We start from the raw sequence: 22114 nt of genomic DNA on the forward strand, positions 1-22114 counted from the left end.
ACAGCTCTGAATGAAAAGCATGGAGTTTGATGAGGAAATAGCAGAGTGTCGTCTACATGGGGGAGTTTGATAATGAGGCTTATGAAGGTATGAAGTTATTAAGTGATGTTATTATCATTGCTAAGTTGTTGTTGATCCACGGCTCAGACTAAACTGTGACAGTTCTGACCTTGTTTGGATGATTCCAAACATATCTTTTGTGTTGCTATTCACAACACAAACTGTACAGAAACCAGAGGTGATTTGTGGTTTCACTGTGCTAAGCTAACAGAGCTATAATGTAAACTATCAGCCGCACATGAAGATGATGAGACACAGTGTTATTTTGAATGACTGTCAATGAGTTTGAGTTTGAGGAAGAAAACCTGATGACACAGTGATACAGCCTGTGAATACATAGTGTTTTGTTGGTGGTTTTGGTAGCCCTAAGTGTGTTCTGGTACTTCTACCTTCCTGTTAAGAATACCAGAGTTTGGAATATCAGCAAAATGCACAAACTCAAGAAACTAGTGATGTTGCCAAAATGATTTTGAAGTCTTGAGCCTCAACAGCTTGTTATGCATATAAATGAGACATGATGTTTGTTTTGATATTAGGAGGTTCTGGCTGCATTTAGTCATATGAATTGTACCTGTCATGTCCCCAAATGCATGTAATTCCACAAAGAAGACCGCCTGTAATGATTGTTCATTCTCCTCCACCAGCACCATGTCAAATCAGACCAACTTCCAGCTTCCCACAACAAAACTGGTTGAACAAGGCTGTGGTCAATTTCTCAGCTGTCAGAGGTGATTTAGCATTTCCTCACCCTACTTTCAGAGAACCACTAGTGTACACATTGATGTACAACCAAATGTAAACACTATGCTCTATGACCACTCCAACCTTTGCCCCTTCTCTGCGGTTCCTGAAAAAATTCCTCTTTTAATGGGTTCAATTTCTGGATCCCACCTTCATTGGGCTATGAAATACACTCTGTACCATGGAGGCTGGAAGGCGGATGTAAACACAGCTTTCAATTATAAATCAAACCCTAAAAGAGCCACGCACCACTGCCCTCAGGCTCCCCGCACAAAGGCCCAGCTTTCATCCACAAACACCCCACATCGCACTGCTGGGAACTTATGGCCAGCCATTCACCAGCATAAATTCACTACAGAGACAGAAAGTTTTTCATTGGTTGTGAATGTTAAAGTTATGTGGAGAATGTTATTCTCATCTTCTACACTGTGATGGGTGGCCACCTTCTCCACAAGCAGATGTTTGTGAGTAGAATGGATTTATCCTATGATAGTGGTTTTCACAGAGGGGTTACGTGATTACTTGTGTTTGTCTGTGAGTAGGATTATGCAAAAAACTGCAACTATTTTCAATAAACTTGGACACTGGAATTGTTTTTCACTCAACATTGATAGCCCCAGGATAACTAAGGTCTTAGAATGTCAATCAATAAATGAAATATAAAAACTAGTGGCAGCAACTTGCAAAAAGGAGGAAAACATGAGTCATAATTCATGACTTGCTTGTGGTCTATTAATATTGTAAAATGAACAGTGGGTGTTCTTCTAGTTTTATCTGTAATGATTTACAGACATATCTCCAATCAGATGCATTATATTCTGTGAGGATACATGAACTAAAGTGCACATTTTGCTGCTGTAGCGATAACTCTAAACAGTCCTGATGTGATTTCAGTAAAATCAAACTGCACTTTATTTCCAAAACAATCATCTCACCTTTTAGCTGTTTTCTCGGCTGGTTCTTAGAAATAAACAATTATAAAACTACTGCAAACATGTGCGATCATGATTCCCTTTTTCTGAGCCATTTTTCCTTTAAATGTGTTTCTGCATTTTCTGAATAGGGAAATAAATTGACTTTTTATAAAATTCCTTTCAAGGTGAAGATATTTAGAAAATGTGTTTGCAGTGAAACCATGTGAGTGCTTTGCTCATAATGTTAGTTGTGGCTAAAAGTTTTGTCAGTGACATAAATTGACTCTGCGTAAATGTTGTGAATAAAAGCCTTTGACACTTAAATGTCATGACTGGGGATTGATATCTCTGTTACACTTCGGTAATTTTGCACATTGCTGGATATGGCAAAATAGTGAGGATATCAACGTTGATAACACTTTTTGTTTTTACATTTTTACATGTAGCTACACAGTTAAGTCTTCTGTGTTGAGAAAAAGAGGTGTCAGAATGCATTTTCTTCCTTTCACAACACAGCCGTAGTGCATGGGTTGTGATGCCATTTATTGGTTTGGCATGTTCTCAATATTGCTTCAGTTGCGTTTTCATATTTTCTTGTGGATGGGTATTTTTACAACAATGCTTGTGTAAACTGAGAGACATCTTTGAAAATACTCTTATAAAAACAAAAACATATCAGGGCTTTGGTAAAGGAAACAGTCTCTCAAATGACCGACCACACAATAAAATATAGATGAAACCTTCTTGAAGAGACCAAGAGAGTCGAGGTTATTTCGTCGACTTGTGACCAACAGCAGCTATAGCGCTTCTTTATGGAAAATCATCTTAAAATTCACACCAGGTTTTCCTCTCAGGCAGCTGAAGAACAGAGCTGTCCTCTCTGGGCCTGGTTCGTCAGCTGGAGTGGACAGAGTAGAAGCACAGAGGAGCCTCCTGATGGCCTCTCCAGAGCCCAAGGGACTTCTGTTTTTGTTACACAGTGATCGCCCGTGACACTCATGCATCTGCACACCACACTTCATTATCATGACTTCAGTAGTGATGCCTTCACAGTTGATGGCTGCCACTTGAAAACTGTGCTTCTTCAACATGTCATCATCAGGAGTGAGGAAATATATTCTGTTTTAGACTGAGATATTGAAAAAGATTCATTCGAGGACAAGGTATATGCAATATGTAAGAGTTTAGAAAAAAACCAAACAAACAAAGAATAACATGTATTGTGTGATTTATTGATTTTATACAACCTCTCCTCATCCTCCATATTCAGTGATTATTTTTTTTCTTATTATAAATTTAATAGAGAAACATATAATCTGTAATGCTGATATTCTTCTGGAAGGTGACGCACCAAGCTGAAAATTAATGTACAAACAATTTTGCTTTAAAGTAGTGATATTTTGCTTTTTTAAATGGAATTATGCATTTTCAAACATTTCCCTGTGCTCTACATAAACTGTAAATGCTATGTTTGGATCTGAATTCTTCATTAATTCAACTCCACAGGTCCATCTTCAACCCTTCTTCTGAGTAATGACACCTGAAAGTTCGTTTTGAGCGCTGGCCCTTTAAATGCAAATGAGCCACTTCATGCCCCACCCCCTCCTGGTTGTTGACTGCTGCTCTGTCCCATTCAACCAATTGTGTTCGTTAATACATCCAACAACTGAATATTTTAGGTAATCGGCTCAAAGTTTGGACATATTTTCAGTTTTTACTACAACCGTTGCTGCTGACAAACAATTATGGCATACTCTGAGAAATGTTTGTTGGAAGTCTTGACCTTATATGTGTAAATGTTGTGACGTAACTAGTTATAACAAATTAAGAAGGAATTGAAACAGGTTGTAGAAATCCACTCACTTTTTGCTGGAATGAATATAAATAGCTTTGCAGCACATGGAGGGTTCAATTTCAAACTTTTGGAACTATTAGGGTCCAAATACACAAAAAAAAAGTGTACCAAAGACTAATAAAAGTGTGTTTAGCAAAATATGACCCCTTTAAGACAGGGGTGTCAAACAGACGGCTGAAGGGTCAAGTCCGGCTTGTGGGAAGAATTTGTAAAAATTAGACTGAAAACATTAACAGTCAGTCATTTTAATTCTGTGGCCACATACAGATCAATTTGATCTCAAGTGAGTCGGACCAGTAAAATAATAGCATAATAAATTATAAATAATGACAACTCCAAATTTTTCTCTTCATTTTAGTGTAAAAAAGTAAAATTACATGAAGTTGTTTACATTTCCAAACTATCCTCTCAAAAAAATGTGAATAACCTGAACAAATATGAACAACATGAAATGTAGGAAGAGCAATTTTAACACTCTTCTACCTGTTACTAAATGTTTTATTCCTGTTGTTTGTTTGGGACATGGGACTTTGTGATCAGCAGAAAAAGATGGGGTAAGGGGGTGGGAGTATATAAACTGTACTTCATCCCCTTCCTTTTCAAATATTTTTTTTTTTTTTTTTTAAACTTTTTTTCATTGTTGTTTTTTTTATATTCAAAATAAAAACAAAAATACAATAAAATAAATTGTTCCTTTGTAGATCCACTGTGATCTGTATGTTGCTGCATATTGTTGCTGCCAGGCGAAAACCTCCTATGTCCAAAACAGTTATTTCACAGGAAACTGGAAAAACCATATATAGTCTAAACAAATGAGTTAAAAGGTTAAATATTTCTAAAACCATCAGACCATCATGAAGACTGACCGATAAAATTGTTTTATGACCAAAAAAAACAAGACCAAAAATGGACCTACGAGGTTTCTGCCCGACAGTGATGATATGTATAAATGACAAACTGAGGCATAATATTGTTAAAATCACAATTTTTTTGTTCATGATATTCATATTTTTTAAAGGACAGTTTGTAATTGTAAACATTTTCACAATTTTTTTCAATGTAATTTTAGTTTTTCCACTCTAAAATATAAAGAAAAGTTTGGAGTTGTCATTATTTATAAGTTACAATGTTGATTTGAATTGATTTGGCCCACTTGAGATCACATTGAGCTGTATTTGGCCCCTGAACTAAAATGAGTTTGACACCCCGGCTTTAAGACATACTTGATAGATGGAGGTTTGGTTTAGCCATGCTCACACACTGCAGGACATCATGACCTGTTCGTTTACCTCCTCTTCGTGATTAGAATGAGCTACAGAAAAAATGAAGATCCTCAAGTTCTCTTTTTTAATCTGTACAAGGATCTATTGATGTGAAATGACTATAACGCTTGCCTCTAACCCAGACTTCAACCTACACACACACACACATTCATTCACACACATACACAGTCATTCACACACACACACACACACACACACACACACACACACACACACACACACACACACACACACGCCCGCACTCCCTGTGGAGAGAGGCGAGATTGAGAGAAAATAGACCTCCCACCATGCGGTCATGTTAAGAGGTCTGAAGCCTCTCAGAATGTACTTTCTCTGCACCAGGTTGAAGAGACCTCCTGTGCTTAAGATTTTTATTTTTGGAGAGAAGCAAGACATGCTGTCCACATCTGATACTTCAAACACTGAAAGCACCGACATACATGGCACTGAGGGAAAATTGGACAAGCACGACCATTTCATTACTTTTGCTATTACTGTAGAGAGACAGAAAGCGAGATGTTATACACAAGCTACTCTGGCTTGGGGGAAAACAATCAGCTCCACAATATGAAACCGAAGGCTGATGAAATGCTAATAAAATACCCATAGTTTGCTAGAAACATCAGATCTTAGTATGTCAAGGGATTATTTTAGAGCCTTATGTCTACAAAAGTAGAGAGACTATGTGGAAAAACTCAATATTGTCTGGAAAAATATCAAATTCAGCTGTGGTAAATACAGATGAACCCTCTGCCTCACATCAAATATAGAACAAGTGGTGCCAGGCACAACAAACTCACACATATTGTAACTTATTTTGGCATCGATCCAACTGATGTCATCATGTCTATGTGTGTGCTGATGTCAGCATATCAATTGGCAAGTTTGAACTAAACTGAAACAAATTTGATGTTTTTATAGACATTTGAAATTTCACTCATTATAAGTAAATGGGAGAGGAAAAAATATCTGAAAAATTCATAAAAATTTGAACTTTGACCTACTTTTCCCAAAATGTAATGACATCTATTCTGGGTCACTTGCAATCTATAAACCCAATTTGGTATGAATTCAACCAACAGTTTTGCTACTACAGATATATGAAATTTCGCCCAGTATAAGCAAATGGGGAAAAAAAAAAAAAGATTTAAAAAAATCCATTAAAAATTTAAACTTTGACATACTTTTCCCAAAATGTGATGACATGCATTCTGGGTCACTGGTAATCATTAAGTCAAATTTGGTATGAATTCAACTAATAGTTTTGCTGCTACAGACATATGAAATTTCGCCCACTATAAGTAGATAGGAAAAAAGAAGATTTTAAAAATTCATAAAAAAAATTTAACTTTGATGTACTGTTCCCAAAATGTAATCAGATCTATTCTGGGTCACTGGCAATACATAATCCAAATTTGGTATGAATTCAACCAATAGCTTTGCTGCAAGAGTGTTAACCAACAAAGAAACAAACAAATAAAGAAACAAACTGAACCAAAAACAATACCCCTTGCCTCCCCTTCGGGGGGCAGGGTAATAAGGATAATGTTATTGGAACAAAGTATCCTGTATAAAACCTTTTTGCAACATTCTGCAGGGTAGATACATCACACAAAGAAGGGAAATTAGTGCTAAAGTTGAATTATGGCCAAAAACAAAACCAAGTATAAAGGCAAGTTTTGTGTTAATAAGTGAACTAAAATGGTGAGAGGACAGGTTGGCTAATCTAAGCCACTTGCATGTTTAATAATTTAGGATTTATCTATGATGCATATGTAGGTTAAAGGTTCAGTGTTTGGTTTTTTTTTTAGTATCACTGAACAAAATTTCCATTACTACCTTTCAGCGTAGCGTAATTCAAAGTGAAAACAAGACCCCTGCATCTGCTCTTTGCCTGTGTTTTCAGGCTGTAGAGAATCTACCCCATGATGCTGCTCAGGTTTAAACTAATCAGAGGTGTTTTCAGACCAGTAGGAGGGATACATAGTGATTGACAGGTGTAATTGCTTGTTCCATTTCTAAAATTCTACATGGACTCGTACCACTGGGTGAGTTCATTGTGTTAAAATCAAATATTAGTGGAAAATTAACCAGAGAATCCACTAGAGGTGACTATGAAACCTCATAGGTGCACAACATACAGTAAACAGGTGTTATCAAGGGTAGTGAGACTCAAAATAATGTTCCATCTGCAATAAGAGAATGTGCTACCTTCAATACATTCCAAACCCATCGCAAACAATGGCTTAAGAGGAACCAGATCTGTGATCATTGATTTTATGCCAATATGTTCAATATCTAACTTTGTATGTTATATTTATTTGTTGTACTGTGTTTTCTCATTATACCATGGATTTTCATTGTGTGTTGTGAATTGTGCATTTTGTGGTTCAGTGTTTGATGACATGTTGTTTTTCTATTTTATTGTTGTTTCTTCAGACCTGCTGGGGACTACAGATGTAAAGTAGCCTATTGACTAATTCTGGTATATTTACACCGACAAACAGCAAAAAAGAAAAAAACAAGTGGTGCCAGGCACAACAAACCCTGCCTTAGCCGCCTCATTTGAAATTTTTAACCATTATATGTAAAGGAGAAAAAATTCATTAAAAATTGAAACTTTGACCTACTGTTCCCAAAATGTAATGACATCTATTCTGGGTCACTGGCAATCTGTAAACCAAATTCGGTATGAATTCAATCAATAGTTTTGTTGCTAGAGTGTTAACAAACAAACAAACTAGAAAAGTATTCAGAGAGCGCAGAACTCTGCCAAGGCAGATCCCCCCTCCCCCCCAATCACCACCAAAATGTAATCATTTGTTTCTTGTGCCAGTATCAACATTTCCTGAAAATTTCATCAAAATCAACAAGAGGAGTGAGCTGGTGTTGTTTTGTTTTTTTTCATTTCCTGCAACTTTACCGTACATTTATTTTAGTTAAACTTCTAAAATCAAAATTCCGAAGAATGGTTTTCAGTCATAGACTCCATATGATAAATTGACGGAGGAACTGTGATCTCTGAAGAGTCCTTTTGAGGCCAGTACATGTGATCCAGCTGTGGACATGCTTTTTTTTGTAGCCAAAGATGACCATATTTGGACAAAAGAGGCAGAACTACAGTTAGCCAAAGGTGTTGAACTAATGCTAATCACTAGTGTACTGACTTGGCAAAATGAACATGTGTTTTAGAAGAAGAAAAGGCATGTTTAATTTCATAGTTTAAAACTCCAAAATGTGACTTATCAGGAGAACAAGTTCTTATACAGACATATCAAACAAACATTATGTACATGTGTCTACGTACAAACATTATACAATGACTGATCTTTTCTTGTCGTTACCTTCACGTATAATTAAAGATGATTTTATAACGTGACAAAAACTGCACTTCTTTTCTGTAGTATTACATCTTTACACTGTATTTACAGTTTCACTTGGCAGAAAACCATGGATTGAGGTTCATAAGATTTTTATGAACTGCAATCATGTCCACATGTGACAACTATTGATCACGGAAATTGATTTTCCAGGTAATTAAACATCGAGGAATATAGTGATAATAAAAACTCCAATGTAAAAAACTGTCATTGCGTTTTATTTTTAGTGCTGAGACATTCTGTTTTAATGCCATTGTTTTATGATTTTATGATGCCTTTTCAACTCTAAAATGCTGAGATGTTATGGATTTTCTTGTGAGAACTGTGTAGCATACTATATACATGTCAGAGACGGACTTCTACAAGGTATTGAAAAGACAGAAACACATGAAATAAAGGGTCGATGAGGCAGGTGAATGGGGAATACTCACGGTGAAGAGATGGAACAAGACAATTATTTCAATAAATGTACATCGGCAGGACATCTCATTATCACTGACCTATGATGTATTATTTAGGTGTTCAGTCAGATCACCAGTGTCAAGACAAAGATTGTGTGCTTATAGTTGTGTGTGTAAATTCATGTAGTCCACTGTTCAATCTCTTGTTCAATATGGATCGGACTGGACTGTTTTATTAATGGATCAATTGTGTTTCTGCATCATCAACCTTTCAAAGCCCACTAAGGGTATATTGATTTTAGCACATAATACACACAAAAAGGTAGGTTGGCAAAATGTGAATTCATTGATCCATAGGTTATGAGGGAAATAAGAAATAAAAAGCTACTGTAAAAGTTCTCCCAGGAAAAAAAGACAAGAGGATCAAACTGTTTCTGATCAAGTCTTCACCATCTACTACAAATCTTATTATGGTAAGAAAAGGATTTCTCATAAAACTGAAATTGTTACAGAGATAAAATTGTGATTCATGACAAACAAACAAGCATTGGTGGTTATAAACAAACAAAACCATCCCAGCAAAAAGGCTTTTTTCTGCTATGACGCTGTATATTCAGACGGATGGAGGACATTATTAACATATTACAAACACAGAAAGCTTTCACATATAAGTAGACACTGATGTATCACTGATTGGAATTGTTTTCTCTGAATATCCTCAGACTTGTCCATATTGAAGCCAGTTAATGGGCCTTTGGCTGTCAGGTGATTATGCAGCATCCGAACCCACTCTGGAAGAACAAACTCACACTGGATTGCATCAAATTGGGCTCAATTTATCTAGCATGAAATCAGTCAGGAATCTAACATCGCACAACTCTTTCCATCAGTCATAACTGCACGTCTGAATGCACATCATTATTTCTATTTGTATGATTCACCACATCTTGTATTTTTTTGTACTACAGTTGAATTTGCCCGTTTAAAACAGGACTGGACACTTTCTTTCAGCTAGATCATGGGTCGACAACATTTGCGAACTAAAGAGCCATTTTGGGACAGAAATAGAAAAACTAAACTGTCTGGAGCCAAAAGATACCCTTATTTCTTAAGGTGGTAAAGGGGTGACTGTTTAAGAAGCTCTTTAGAATTAGTTTGTACAGAATATGTGGAGAATAAATCAAAGTTTCAGTGCATTTACAGAACTAAAGAAAACAGTCAGTTTTCCATTGGACATCTGCGCAAAACTTTACCGATATTTACTAAATGTTGAAAAAACAGAGGTGCGTAATGTCGGTTTTAACATTAAATCACAAATATGATGATTTGTTTATTTATTATAGCGAGATTACACAAGAAGTCATTCCATAAACATGGCGACAAATGTAAATATGGTGTTGATTACCTCCGCCAAGGAGGTTATGTTTTTGCCAGGGTTTGTTTGTTTGTTTGTCTGTCCGTTAGTGTGCAACATAACTCAAAAAGTTAAGGACAGATTTGGATGAAATTTTCAGGGTTTGTTGGAAATGGGATAAGGAAGAAATGATTAAATTTTGGTGGTGATCGGGGGGGGGGGGGGCACTGATCGTTAGTGTGCAACATAACTCAAAAAGTTCTGGACAGATTTGGATGAAATTTTCAGGGTTTGTTGGAAATGGGATAAGGAAGAAATGATTAAATTTTGGTGGTTATCGGGGGGGGGGGGGGGGCCACTGATCGTTACTGTGCAACATAACTCAAAAAGTTCTGGACAGATTTGGATGAAATTTTCAGGGTTTGTTGGAAATGGGATAAGGAAGAAATGATTAAATTTTGGTGGTGATTGGGGGTGGGGGGGCCCACGGGGGGGGCCACTGATCAGCCTTGGCGGAGGTCTGCGCTCTCCGAGTGCTTCTAGTTTACAGATATATTCATTATTAGTATATATTACCCCTCTATCTCATACTAAATTAAAAAATGATTGGGTTTCCTGGTGTGTCCACACATACCACAACGTTTCTTCTTTGCTTGTTGTAATGTCCGTCAACATCTGTTTTTTTTAATTCACCTGACTCTAGTTGCGAAAAAAGGTCTTTCCATTGCAGTTTTGAGTGATATACCATTTGCGCTACGCCCGAAAAACCACCTATTGCCAGCACAAAAACTTTTCATCGAAAAATTTGATTTTTGGCGAAACTACCATTTTATCATTAGGTAAATTTTTATGCACTAGTTATATTTGCGCAATTTGAGGGTCAGTGGAAAATTGACTAGTGATATTTGTCATTATTTTCATTTTACAGCAAATATCAACTGGTATGTGAAGAATTTCTTTGCAATGAAGAATACAGGCAAATACTTTCAGTGTCATAAAAGTAGTACTTTTACTACTACTACTATTACTACTATTTTTTAATTCATTTTGAGTGTAGTCTACATTTTTATAACTGCATAACATCAGAATCACTTTATGGTTATGACAATAATAGCAAAATTGTTAAAAAAAAAAAAAAAAAAAAAGTTAGTCATTTCATTTCCATATGGTTTTTGACAAAGCCAATGAGACACTGAGCTACTGGAAAAGCGCCCAAGTGCCACATGTGGCCCTGGAGCCACAGGTTGCCTACCCCTGAGCTAGACTGTAGAATTATTCTGGAAGAATTCAGACCTTTTATAATTTTTAACATCACTGGGCAAAAATTCCAGCATACTGTCAATCAAGTTCTTTGAGAGGCATTGGAACTTCTGTATCTTATTTCCTGCCTACGCTTTCAGGCGAAGAAAATCAACCCTGTGATGCTCAGATTTTTATCCAATCACAGCTATTTTCAGACAGTCTTTTGATATGAGAGAAAAAGCTGCAGAAGGATGGTGTGTATTGAACTTGTCATTTTCTGCTATGATTTTAGCTCCTGTGGCTTTAAGTACAAGTACTTTGAAAATTCCACGACAGGTAAAAGACCTGTGCTCCAAACCCTAGGTAAGTAAAATCATCAAAAAGCTGCTAAAAATTGCCATTGTGCAGTAAAATGGTCAGTGTCACTGTTTGACCATTTTATCTGAAGTTTAAGAATCCACCTTCCTGTTGTAGATGTGTAAGGTTGAGCTCATTTAACTCATTAAATACAACTGTTACACTTCAGAGCATTACATTCTATAGGACAAATCCCTCCTGTTACCTTGAAATTCACTAACATCGTTAACATTCATTAATATTCTGGTAAATGAAAAATCATAACAATCAAAATTGCATTTATTTATCAGTTACCTGAGATTTGTTAGTTTTTAAATGGATATATGTTATTTATTGGTACAGATTTTTGAAATAATATTTGGAAAGAAAAAATAAATTCACTTATACCTGAAACGTGATAATTCATAGTATATAGTGTATGTTGTGAAAAATATGGTGGTATTAGCAGTGATAGTTGTTCAGGTGGGGATAATATGGAGCCCCTTTGGTGACATGTGAGGAAAAAAAACATGCATGGCCACGAGATACTAATAACTATAATAATTATGGAGATAATGACCACAAGACAATTCACCTGCGAGATATTTGTATAGCGTAGCACACCGAGTTGATGATCTTACCAACACAGAAGACCTCATTTTATTTTTACTTTGGTATGAACTACAGTGATATACTTCAATTAAGGTAATGGCCACAGATTACTAACTCATGGCCACGCATTAATAGCTTTTTCCTTCACATGTCACCAAAGGGGTTCCATACATTGTGACCATGAAGACAAACAGCAACATGTCGGTAGGTGGTTGAAACATACAATGCAAAGGGATTTGCTCACAATACTGCATAATCAGATTCCTCTAACTCAGACACATTCTTTTCTGTATCATTTCTATTGTCTGTGATTAACTTAATTGTAAGAAACCATTTGCTTAGAGGTCTTTCAGTTGAGAGAGAGCACAAAACAAATGGTTTAAAAGGCTATGCTCCAAACTTTATATGTTTGGCCTTCCTCTATGTTGAATTATCAGGGTCCTCAAGGAACTGTATGTGAAGAGGACGTTACTTTGAGAACCATAAGTGGGTCTTACACAGGCCTTTTTGTTGTGTTACTTTATTTATTTATTAATGTATTTATTTATCAGGGACAAAGCAGTGAAACATAATGGACATATAGAACATCTGATGTTCTGCACAAAGATTACATCACATTTAGCTAGTTTCCAACTCCCATCTCTGGTTGGGTTTTTCAACAGAGAAATATATTTACAGTGTAAACAACAATAACATAAAAACACTATAGCCAACAGTATAAACAAAGCCTGAGTGTTTGACCAGAAGCATTTTGTGCAAGCACAGAGCAGACCTGCTGCTCAAATGTGGCAAATCCTGGATTAAGGTGAATTTCCCCAACCAGGGCTAGAGGTACCAACAGTATTTTGGCTGTGGAGGCTCTGATGTGCTGAAATGTTTGCACAACAACCTTGTTTTTACTGCGTTTACACAGACCTTCTGAAGACCAGATAGAGAGCAGGATGAAATGTCCATGTCCAAACACATAAAGCTTTGTAAATTCACATATTATTAAGTTGACTGTAATTCTCGCTGGAGATCCAGACACACAAGGACAAGTAATAAGATAAAGAGGATAGAAGTGAAGCCCCACCAACCACTCCTAGTCTCAGTATCAGTGGTGTAGTGGTCCTTGGAGAAGTGGGTATACTCTCAATTTTTGGCTTTTTAAAATTTTTTTTAAGTAGTCCAGAAAAAAGCCCTGTTTTATAAACAGTGACATGTAAGACTACTCTATTTAATTTACCTAAAAATCCATCAGTAGTATTTGCTCACTATTATAAAATAATCATGACTTCATCAGGAGCAGTTTGTAGGTATTATTGGTGACATAGGCAGCTGCATGACTGTAAAATGTATTCAACATGAGGCAAACAAAAGATAACGTTAGCCTTTCATAACCTTAGCCTACTCACACAGTTTAACTATTGTTGACAAAATCTCTTCTCTAAATGTGCAGTCATATGACCAGTAGTTTAAAACAGTGACTCATTTTGAAACCACCTTCAAACTTACCTCAGAATTATGTATTCCATGAAAGTAGGTTCTCTTGATATGTGTCACTCACTTGAAAGACGTTTATTCTGCCTTTCTCATTCACATTTCCAATAATCATCACACACAGCATTCAATGAAACGTGCAGTTTCCAGAGGCGGCCAGCACTAGTTAGCAATATTTTCCTTGGAATGACCCGCCTTACTCTGCCTCTGATTGGCTCATCAGTCCTCATGTCTAAAGTCAACCAATCTAATCAGTGAAGGCAGTGAGTACTAGCCAATTAGAGGAAGAGTAGGGCGGGTCATCGCTTCACCATTTGAGGGGAAAAAATGAGCACTTTGGCTGGCAGATACGACTGAATGGTTAGGGGGATTTAGAAGTGGGTATACACAATGCTGACTGAAAAATAAGTAGGTATACGCCACATACCCATCATGTCTTTAGAATTCTACTCCAAACACCTAGTCAAAAACTGTTTCTTCCAACTACGCAACATCTCCAAACTCAGATCTATGGTGTCCATAAATGAGCTCGAGATGATCGTTCACGCTTTTGTGTCTTCTCGCTTAGACTACTGTAACAGCCTGTTTACATGCTTAAACAAGAAGGAGCTGGCCCGTCTACAGTTTGTCCAGAACTCTGCTGCCAGGCTTCTGACCCGCACAAACAGGAGAACCCACATCACTCCCATCCTTAAATCTCTCCACTGGCTCCCTGTTCTATATCGTCTTCATTTCAAAATTCTTGTGCTAACTTTCCGGGCTCTACATGGCCAGGCCCCTGCATACATTGCTTCCCTGATCTAGCCCTACAGCTCGACTCGTAGCTTGAGGTCTTCAGGACAGCACCTGCTGATGGTTCCATGCACCTGTTTTAGCACACGCGGTGACAGGTCTTTTAAAGCTGTGGCACCACGTCTATGGAATGACCTGCCTCTACACCTACGGTCCATGGACTCTGTAGAGAGCTTTAAGAAACACCTCAAAACCCTCCTGTTCAAAAAGGCTTTTAGTCTCCCACCTGACCCAGGGCCACCACAAACTGATTACACTCTATGTATTCACCATAACATACTCCATGTGTCACCCCCCCCCCCCCCCCCCCAGTCTCTCTATATCTCTATCGCTCTCTCTTTTCTCCTCCTTTACTCTCACTCTCTCTCTTTAACCCCAACTGGTCAAGGCAGACAGCCATCCTTCAGGAGTCTGGGTCTGCTCGAGGTTTCTGCCCGTTAAAGGGAAGTTTTTTATCGCCACTGTCACCAATCACAAGTGTTTGCTCCTGAAGGATTCTGTTGGGTCTCTGTAAACTTAATTTGATTCTGATTTGAATTGATAAAGCATTTTGTGACTCTGTCTGTGAAAAGTGCTCTATAAATAAAATTTACTTACTTACTTACTACCCTGGGCTACACCACTGCTCAGTATCCATTTTGCCTTCATATGGGCCCTAAAATAAAAGAAAGATTACATGTTACAGTGATGTTCAAAACAACCAAACAAATAAATGTAAATATATTGTATTTGTACCAGACCAGTACTATATGAGGAATACTTGTGGAAGTAGTTTTTGATCTCATTCCCTTGTGGATCTACCACATCTTACCAAAGTAAAAATTCTTCTGCAAATTACATTACCTATTTTAGCAAACGTCAAGGTCCTGTGATCAAAATCATGTACAAACCAACTTCTCTGAGTTCATCTCATTTACAACATTGCTTATTGCTTCCATGCATTTGCACTGCTGCTGCTGATAAAGGAAAGGTTCAAGATGTTTGGGAAAGAAATTGAGGAGGCTCATGTCATTGTATAACGTGGATATCAACTGAAAGAGCAAAATTTGAAAGCATTTTTCTGTCTTTCAACAGTTATGTGTAAGTGGTGAGCCTGTCCTTGACATCAGAACCAGGGAATAATGTCAGTAAATCTGAGTGAAAAACAGGCTTTGCATATCCTGTGTGAATGTGCCACATTTAACACAAATGTGTGCATGTGTAGGGGTTGCGTTCCGCCTCACCAGAGGTCCACAGGTTATACTGGTCCTGTGTGAATAGGGCTTAAGTTTTATGTTTACCCGGTTTTACTCATTAAATTTGGAAAAGTCAATAAAGGTGAAGCAAAATTAATGCTAGCTGTTGGTTTAGAATCGTTAAGCGCTGAATGGAATCAATTTGACCCTGAGGATAATAGAAGGGTTATAGCGCATATAGAGGATTTTAGCCCATAAAAGAACACTTCATCCATCTCTTTATTGCAAAGAATAATAATTGTATAAGGCTGCAACTTAAAAGTTTGGATTTGGGAGCTCATGTAATTGAAGAAATGGAAGAAAAAAATATGAGAAGAAATCTTATTATTTTTTCTTAATGTATTTTACATGTAGACATGCAACACACACAAAAACTGACCTTCTGCTTTTATCCCATCAGTAGCTGAACATGCAGGAACACACCACATGCTGTAAACTATGAGCAGTGGGCTGCTATGTCAGGCACCGGAGGACCAAATGGGGGGTTAAGTGCCTTGCTCAAGGGCACATCAGCCAACAACTTCTCTGCCAGTCTGGGGAATTGAATTGGTGACCCTTAGGTCACAAGCCATTTCTCCAACCTTTTAGACCATGGCTGGCCCAACCGCAATTTCTGTTGTATGGTGATATGATGGATTTTTATTTATTTATTTTTTATTCTATAGCTATTTAATCTTTTTTTTTTATTCTTGGAAAATCTCACTGAGATTAAGAATCTCGTTTTCAAGGGAATCATGGCCTAGACAAGCAAAAGACAATGGAAAAAAGGCTAAATTTACAGGCAGATTATGAAAAATCTGCATGTTGTGGAGTCGACCTCCAAAACTCTCAGTTTGGATTTAAAAGCACTTAATGAAATGAACTCAGTTTCGAGTCTTTCTGCAGCATATTTCATGCATGAGGTACAGAGTGGGCAAAAGCCCTTTTAGTCATTATTGTTTAGTGACTGATTTAGTGGCATGCAAATCGAAAGTGACGTGATTTTTATTGTAAGATTTTGTATTTTTTATGCTAGTTTAGGTTTGCATGTTTGACTTGACAATTCTAAATTAGTAATCTGTATTTTCATTAGATAGATAGATAGATAGATAGATAGATAGATAGATAGATAGATAGATAGATAGATAGATAGATAGATAGATAGATAGATAGATAGATAGATAGATAGATAGATAGATAGATAGATTGGGGAAATTAAAATGCCATGGACTCATTACACTCATCACATAATACAAAAAACACAACATGATTAAGGGACTCTTCTACAGACCCTTGTACCATCAGTGCAACAGCCCAATAGTAATATATTGCCCATAACAATCCAAATATGATTCTTTGACTACTGCATGTGACTTTGTTTTCTGCTCAAAACCAAACAACCAAACTAGAGGTTTAGCTCCTCTGATTTCCAATTGCCCTCGGTGAAGGTTATCAGATATTAACTATATTTAGTGAGTAGATGTAATACTTACCCTACATATGCCCTGTCCTTCCCCCAAAGAAGAGGCCCTAATGATCTCATTTAAGAATGGACAGTGATTCCAACAAACTGCCATGGGTGGAGCAGAAATGGTTATGGAACCGCTGAGTTTATTTCCCATGAGTCTATTACCACTGAAGTAGCTATAGATATAGTAAGCCTTGAAGCGGAATAAGCATCATGTGATCCATGACTGGCTCCATAATAGTTGGTGGTGTTGGTAGTATGGCTATATGTGAATTTTAAATTGTATCGGTCTTTCATTTCAGACCAGCTTTCTTGAATTGAGACCATCTCTAAGAACCCCTAATGGGATAAATTCACTTCCAGAGTTGCCCTCTTTTGCACACTGCCCATCCTGCATGGGGGTGATTTCTGTTGGGATTCCTATGGTTGCAGACACTAACAGCTGCTATGAATGTCTAATCTGAGGCATCGCCACGGCTTCTTAGATCTTATTTGAAAATGGACGCCTCCATCCCCCTGTGAGGACCCTTTTTTTTATAGGCCCACATGAGAAGAGGACATAACATTACTTGTCATCCAAATGGACTTTTCATTAGGACACAGAATGGGTTTGAGTTGCAATAGCAGCGCAGATGATCAAATCTCAAACAATGGAGCTGCTGGCGATGCTCCAGCTCTTTGTTTGCTGATTGTGAATCCAGGTGTGTTACTGCGCCTTTGTGCATATCTGACTCTGAGCTGCCTGTGAACATGAGCCAGAGGGTGATGCATCATGTATGATCAGCATTTAATGACTGCAGAAGACGAGGGAGCATAAAAAACACCATTCAGTGGCTGCATCTTTTCAACAACATACCGCTCTTACATTTTATTGATAAACATTTTGTCATAGTGATGACCTGAGGAGATCATATTGTAAAAATAATGGAAATGTCAACAATTATGCAGGATCTTAAAGCCTCATCAAATGTTTTTACGAGTCTGCTCTGTCAACACATCCCCGTGTCAGTGTGTATTGTAAGATGAACAAAAGAACGTCTTTGTGTAATCTGGGATGTTCATATTGTACTGTGCAAAAGTCTTAGCCCACGTTTAGATTTGTTGTTTTTGCAGGGTTGAAATGAACATAAATATTTATATCTCATTCTCTTTTTTTCAGACACAACAACAAAATACAGGAAGTATTTGCACAGCCTTAAAAGACACACAAAAACTGAACTAAAAGGGTTGTAAAGGTCAAAGTCATTATCTAGTGTGACCTCTGACCTCATGACGAGAAGCAGCACAAACAGTTAGCAACATCTGACATCTTGAATGAAACCAGGCATGAAACAATAAAACAAAATTAATGCAATAAATCTCGTGCTGCCTGAACAAAAGGGTTAAAGACATATTAAATGCAAAGGGAGGTCACACTAAATCACACACTTTGGTTTATAGAAGCTGTTTTCTTTCCCTGAAATGTTTACTGTTGTGCATATACACATATATTCAGATTGGATCTTAATAGCAACTGAGAAATTCATATTTGTGGTCACGAGTCACTTTTCCATTGGATATCTGCACAAAACTTTTCTGATAATTATTAAATGTCGAAAAAACAGAAGTGCATAATGTCGTTTTTTCCATCAAATCACAAATGCGATGATTTGTTTGTTTATTATCGCGAGGTGACACGAGAAGTCGTTCCATAAACATGGTGACAAACATAAACAACGTTTGTATCATGTTGATTTACAGATATTTTCATTATTATTATTTTATATTACTCCTCTATCCCGCACTAAATTTAAAAATTATTCAGTTTCCTGGTGTGTTCACACATACCACACCATGTTTCTTTTAAAACTCTTCTCCTTCACTTGTTGTAACGTCCATCAACATTCATTTTTTTTTCATCACCTGACTCTAGTTGCAGAAAAAGGTCTTTCCATTGCAGATAGTTTTGGTGAAATAGTCGTTTTTCCATTAGGCAAATTTTTATACGCAAGTTATATTCACACAATTTGGGGGTCAATGGAAAAGCGACTATTATGACGTTACTAAACGAACAAACCTAATGGTGGACTAGGAGTTTTGCACTGTAGTACTGTAGATATCAGTAGTAGTCAGTGAATCTGACTTAGAGTAAACAAAGCCACAGAAATTGTATTTAAATGTATGATTCTAGCAAAGTGACTAGTCTCTGTCTCGTCAGTAAAACATCTTTCCCACTGAAACCCAAATGTCCCAGTTTTCTTGCAGTATTTAAACACAGCATGAACTTCTGCTTCTATTCAGACTGTGCGGCAATCTGCAAAAATGATCAGACCAGTGAAGCAGATCCAAATGAATGCATTGTAACTATTATCTATGCTTCTGTGAAATCTTGTTTTAATTGTGTGCAAACTGTTTGGAATTGATAGTGGAACGTACATTTACGATTACCCCAAATTATACAGAAATGTGTGCATTATTTTCATAAATGGATCATAGAGTATAATATAGTTTTGACATTCTGAGACTCTGTATGATAAATGTTTTGCTTCTGAACATTGTCATAACTGCAGTTTTGTAACAAATGTTTTAAAATAGCACTATATCAATGTGATACCTGCTGTGGAAGACAGGCTTCACACTTGGAGTATAAGGTTATTTTAAACATTTCAAATAGCAGCTCCTGTCAGGTGTTAACATCCTTGGTTTTTATACAATAATACTCATTAACCCATAAAGACCCAATGCTACTTTTGTGTCAGTTCCCAAAGGAATTTTTCCTCTGTATGTAACCATTCTAAAGTTGTTTATCACCATTTATTATAGCATTATTCACTGTTTTTTGTGTTGTTTTTTTTTTTTTTAGTGAAAGTCAGGTATTTTCCTATATTGTAGATGTTCATAAAAGATCAGATTAAAATTGAAGGTTATTATGTCAGAAACAGAGAAAATTTTAATAAAAGTGACTTTTTCAACACAGATATCAATAACTGAATGTAAAAACTAATGTTTCCATCCACTGTCATTGATCCAGCTCCATGGGTTTTACTGGTGAATCAATGTAGAAAATGATGGTGTTTCCACGGTAACTACGGAGCCTCTGAATATCCAAATGGGTTATATCTGATGATCATGAAAAGATGAAAAACTGGATTTTTACACCAATTACTTACATGTATTGATAGGATTAGTGGATCAACAGTTATTAAACCTTTTAGATCAGTAGATAATTTTGTTTGGTGGTGGATATTTGGGTCTTTATGGATTAAACCTGTTTGGTATCTGTTTGACTCTACATTCAGTCACGTTCTATGAGCAAGAACAGAGAACAAAACTCTTCAATCCACAGATTTACTGCATTTCTCTGATAGGAAAACAAATGAGTATATGACATGAAGGTAGCTCTGGGACATTAAATGGTTAGAGGTTGTAAATCAGGAGCTGATTAAATCTGTCCGAGCCTGAGGTGTCCATTTGCCATGAGTGCAAAACTGACCTGATTTGGGTGATTTTCTTGACAGGTCTGTACATCACTGGGGGTGGAACTGCACTGTGGCACATTTCATGCCATTAAAGCTATCCGTGGGTTTATTATACTTCAAAGGTACACTATGCTGGGTAACACTTGGGGAAAATGTTCAACAGTAAATAGCGAGGATCATATTTTGTTGGTCACATCCTGTCAGGATGAGGTGAATATGGGAGTTGCTGACACGTTAGCATTTCTTTGTACTTTTAGTGTGGTCCCTTAAAAAGCCTGTGCTTTTTCTCTTGTTGTGTTTTTGTAAAACATAGATTTAAATAAAAGAAAGTTCTTTATGCTTTGTTTTTTTTCTCTCTTGCAGCATTTCATCAGGAGAGTGCTTTTTCTTCCTTTAGAAAAGCCAGACCTGTCAAGGCCAGTTTAAAATGAAATACTTTTTCTCCAATTTTGCCTGTGTTCAGTGCTGCTGGGAGGTAGAGGGTCATCATGGTGCACTATCTCTGGTCACTCTTTAATCAAGAAGACATGGATATAAAATTAAATGTTGTAATGAAAAGCAATTACAAACATGCAGTTATAACCTGATGTGATAATGTCAGTGCAGACCTTGTGCACATTAAACCTAAAGTCGTTATGGCCATATTGTGCTGTCACTAAATACATATAAAGCGTGCAGGAAACTGTATAATATTCTCTCTCTCTTTTTTTTTTTTTTAGCAAATAATACAGCTAATGATATTGCATTTTATGTGAATAGAAATGTATTTTATGCAAAGTAATCTTGAGGCACAGTAACCCTGGAGGACTTAACTGCGACCTAAAGCGTCTCCTGATCTAAAATACAAACTATCTTTTAAACCACTAATCTTATCACTACATTGAAATAATAAAGTTAAAATATAATATCTCAGCTTTTCAGCAGGATCATATCTGACCCATGTGAATGTTCAGAGGCATTGTACTGAACATGGAAACAGTTCAATTAATGGTATATTTTATTTTAAAAAAAAGTCTCCTTTGCTTTAGTTTTTTTCTCTGCAGAGGATAACATAATAAATGGTGATAAATCACTCAGGAATTAAGAAAAAAATCATTTGGAAGTAATCATAACTAGTTGTGTTTTTTTAGGGGTTAATCCTTCATCTATTTTTATTTAATTGGCTGTGCGTTATGTTGTGTTTTATCCTCAACAGACAGATTTTACTGCCTGCAGCAAACTGTTTCTTAAGAATGAACAATGAAACTCATCTATTTAAAGAAGTAAAAATATAAGACACTCAGTTCGTAGTAATTTTTGTATTCATGCAGCCTCAAGGTTTTAGAATAAAACACTGTGAAGCACATTCATTTAATGACACTATTAGAATATCATTCTTATGACGTTAAATGAAAGTAATTTCAGTGTATTTCTGAAAGTCAATTCCAAAATCTGAACAAAAGCCTTTTGATCATGTAATAGCACAGAGCACTTAAGGCTTTTATGTGTGGATAATTTAAATCATTGATTGTATTTTTAAGATGTG

This window comes from Sphaeramia orbicularis, chromosome 10, assembly GCF_902148855.1.
Source record: "Sphaeramia orbicularis chromosome 10, fSphaOr1.1, whole genome shotgun sequence".
Lineage (NCBI taxonomy): Eukaryota > Metazoa > Chordata > Actinopteri > Kurtiformes > Apogonidae > Sphaeramia > Sphaeramia orbicularis.